We start from the raw sequence: 4085 nt of genomic DNA, 5'->3' as shown, positions 1-4085 counted from the left end.
AATTTAAAATAGTCAGGAAGACTTTCTTTCACTGTTAAATATCAGGATATCAGAATATTAAAGACATGAAACATCTTTTCATGCAATAATTATTTAGAAAGAAAAACTAAAATTAATAGGAACTGGCCTGCTTTTAAGATTTAGTCAGTATCACAGGAAGCATGGAACAACACAGTGGTTTTTGGGTTTGGGGTTTTTTTTACTTAAAACAACAGAAATTTATTCTCTCACAGTTCAGGAAACCAAAAGTCCAAAATCAAGATATTGGCTGTGTTGGTTCCCTCTGGAGACTGAGGCAGACTCTCTGTTCCATGCCTGTCTCCTAGCTTTTGGTGGTTGTTGATAATCTTTGGCATTCCTTGGCTTTTAACTGGATCACTCCAATCTTTGCTTCTGTCATTACAGAACTTTCTCCCTATGTGTATCCTCAGGGTCTGTATCCCATCTGCCCCTCCTTTTTCACTGGATTTAGGGCCCACCCTAATCTAGTGTGCCTCATTTTAACTTGATTACATCTGTCAAGACCCTGTTTCCAAATATGCCCTTATTCACAGGTGGTAAGGCACTGGGACTTGAACATACATTTTGGGGGACACAATTCAACTCATCACAGTTTGCTATGAATTTGTAATTAGTATTTTATTTGACAATTCAAGGAAGAATTTAACACAGTGTCTAGAAAATAGTAGGTATTCAAACAATGCTACTTCCTTTCCCCTGATAATATGACCTTTTAAAAAATGCTTTTTTGATCTCTTCTGTAATCAGCATAACCATCAGATTGTGTTTCTAAATTACCAGCATAAAAATATTATTTGACTGGAACCCTGTGGATTTCCAAAGAATGTTTTTATTTTATGTAGGGATGTAATGGAAAAGCTACACTAAGGTATTTTTATAAGATATGAGATATATATATATATAAGATATACATATATATCATATCTTATAAAAATCATATACACTAATGGAATACTATTCAGCCATAAAAAAGAATGAACATTTGCCATTGTAGAAATATGGATGGATTTGGAGGGTATTATACTAAGTGAAATAAGTCACACAGAGAAAGACAAATACTGTATGTTACCACTTATACATGGAATCTAAAATACAACTAGTGAATATAACAAAAAAGAAGCAGACTCACAGATGTAGAGAACAAACAAGTAGTTACCAGTGGGGAGATGGAAGGGGGAAGGAACAATATAGGGGTAGAGATTAAGAGGTACAAATTATTGTGTATAAAATAAGCTGCACATAAGGGATGTATTGTACAACACAGCAAATATAGCCTATGTTTTATAAGAACTATGAATGGAGTATAACCTTTAAAAGTTCTGAATCACTATATTGTTTGTACAGTTATAACTTATATAATATTGTACATCAACTATACTTCAATATTTTAAAAAGTACAGTGGTTCTTAATCTTAGCTTCATATTTGAAATATCTGGGGAACTTTTAAAAATCTCAATAGACAAATCATAGTAAAAACTAGTTATAAAAAATCTCTAGAGCTGGAACTAAGGCATTGACAGTTTTAAAGCTCCCCAGGGAATTTCAGTCTACAGATAAATTTGAGAATCACTGGAATAGTAAAAGTAACACAAGTTTTATATTCAACATATATGGCATTGGATCCTGCATCTGTCCCTTATAAATCTGGGCAAGTTTCTTTATCACTCTGTGCTTTGGTTTCTTATTTTGTGAAATAATGATGGTGCTGATGATACCTAACTTGTACAATTGCTATGTGCGTCAGTGTTAATATATGAAAATCCACACAGCACGTAACAAAGGACAGGCAGTGAATTCGTATTAGCTGTTAGTTTATGAGGAGGCTCTGTTTCCATTCATGGTGGAATAGCTTGTATCAGACCAAACTTTCTGTAAATAACAATTATAAACTCTACACAAATATAAAAAAGCAACTGTTTGAGGGTATTAGTGTATAACCCAAAGGCATGAAGAAACTGAAGATGATACAATCCTTAAGAGAAGGGAACCACACTAGGTGAGCTCCATAATTAGTGGACTTTTCCCTTGAGAACATTCTTAGGCTTATTGAAGTCTAGAGACAGAACAGAAACAAACCAGTAAACAATACCCTATTGGGAAGAGAACACAAAGCGTGGAGTGTAGGGCTGCTTAGCAGAGCAGTAAATTGGAAGAAAAATTTCATAGAGGAAAGAAACACAGAGGAAATATTTCACAAGTTGCATACAAATTTTCTTCAAATCTTCGGGCTACACCTAAACTGTACATGTTTATGGTGAGAATCTAAGGGACTCAGCTGAAAGCAGCAGCTGAAAGGATTAATAACTATATTGAAAAAAAAAAAAACTATATCAGCAGCTACCCAATAGTGGAGAGAGTTTGAGGTTCAAATCTAGCCTGGCTAACAGAGCTTGATAAATACCTTCACTTTTCACTGAAACTCTACAAGGGCTACACCTTAGGAGTAAGAAACATGCATTATTACTAAAGTCTATGGCATGGGATTAACAGCAAAACCAAAACAAGCATCCACGCACAAACCCTAAAACCAAGTCTCCAAAAGATCGAGGGACTATGCTAAATTAGTAAATTAATGGTCCTTTCAGAACAAAATTTAACACTCTTTAGAAAAAAACAACAATCTAGAAGGTTTATTATCCAAAATATTCATTATCCAATTAAAAATTAATAGGCATACAAAAAGTATGAAAATATGACCAAACTAATGAAAAGAAAATTAATCAGAAGAAGCTAACCCACATAAGACTTAGATGTTGAACTTAACAAAGACTTTGAAATAATTAACAGAATTCTACTAAAGAATTTAGGAATAAATGATGGAAAAATAGAACAGATATGAAACCTCAGCAGAGTATAAACCAAAAAATGAAAAAGGAGAAGGAGAAGAGAAAAAAAAAAGAACCAAATAGAAATTACATACTGAAAATACAATATCAGAACTAAAAATTTCATTAAAGCAGCTTAACATCAGACTAGACCTATAGAAGAAAGAACCAGTTAATTAACTCAAAGATAAAAACTAAAAAAAATAAAATAAAATAATGAAGTATATAATATTGTGGGGCAATATTTTATGATCTGGCATATGTAACTGAAGATCCAGAAAGAAATAAGAATGAGACAGAAGAATGCTTAAAGAGAAAATATCTAAAACATTTCCAAACCAATAAAAAGACATCAGCAGACACCCCTCAACCCCACCATATGAACCTCAAACAGGACAAACATATATAGGCACCTTATTTTCAAACTAGTGAAAACCAATGATAATTAAGAAAAAGGAAGATATTAAAGAAAAGTATTAATTCCAATCAGAGAAAAAACAACACATCAGTTCAGGGGAACTGCCGTAAGAATTATAACTGACTTCTCATCCAGAAATGATGGAAGATAGAAGATAATGGAATGATATCTTTAAAATGCTAAATGAAATATCTCTCAATTTATTTTTTTCCACCAGGAACTATATCCTTCAACAAATAAAGGCAAATCAAAGTTATTTTCAAACAAAGCTAAGAAAATTTATTATAGGCAAAACCTCACTACAAGAAATGCTAAAGGAAATTCTGTAGGGCTGAAGGAAATAAAACAAAATGGAAAAGCAGGTCTACATGAAGGAATAAAGATACAAGAACTAGTAAACATTCTAGTCAATATTAAAAAATGATTTTCTTAATTTATTTAAAAGTCAATTGACCATTTAACGTAAGAAAAAATGTTGATGTACTGTGAACCTTAAAATACAGAGAAAAAGGTGATGGGAGGGTATAGCTCAGTGGTAGAGCATGTGCTTATCATGCACAAGGTCCTGGGTTCAATCCCCAGTACCTGCATTAAAAACTAAATACTAAATAAAAACCGAATTACCCTCCTCAAAAAACAAAAACAAAATACAGAGAAAAGTAAAATATGTGATAGTATGAAAAAAATACCTGGAAGAGTGGTAAATGAAATTACACAATTGTAAGATCCTAACATTTCACATAAGGTAATAAATATTAATTTAAAGTAACACCTGATAAATTAAAGATATATCTTGCAACGCCTACAGCAAGCAATGAAA

The 4085-nt window shown here is 32.5% G+C and overlaps 1 non-coding gene across 1 annotated transcript; it reads left to right on the top strand.

Moving 5' to 3' along the window:
* Nucleotides 1–3783: 3783 nt before the first annotated feature.
* TRNAD-AUC lies at nt 3784–3855 on the top strand. Its single transcript has one exon. It is a non-coding gene; the product is annotated as a tRNA-Asp (tRNA).
* Nucleotides 3856–4085: the final 230 nt, after the last annotated feature.

Source organism: Camelus ferus, chromosome 3, assembly GCF_009834535.1.
Source record: "Camelus ferus isolate YT-003-E chromosome 3, BCGSAC_Cfer_1.0, whole genome shotgun sequence".
Lineage (NCBI taxonomy): Eukaryota > Metazoa > Chordata > Mammalia > Artiodactyla > Camelidae > Camelus > Camelus ferus.
This window is presented reverse-complemented; position numbering and strand designations above follow the sequence as displayed.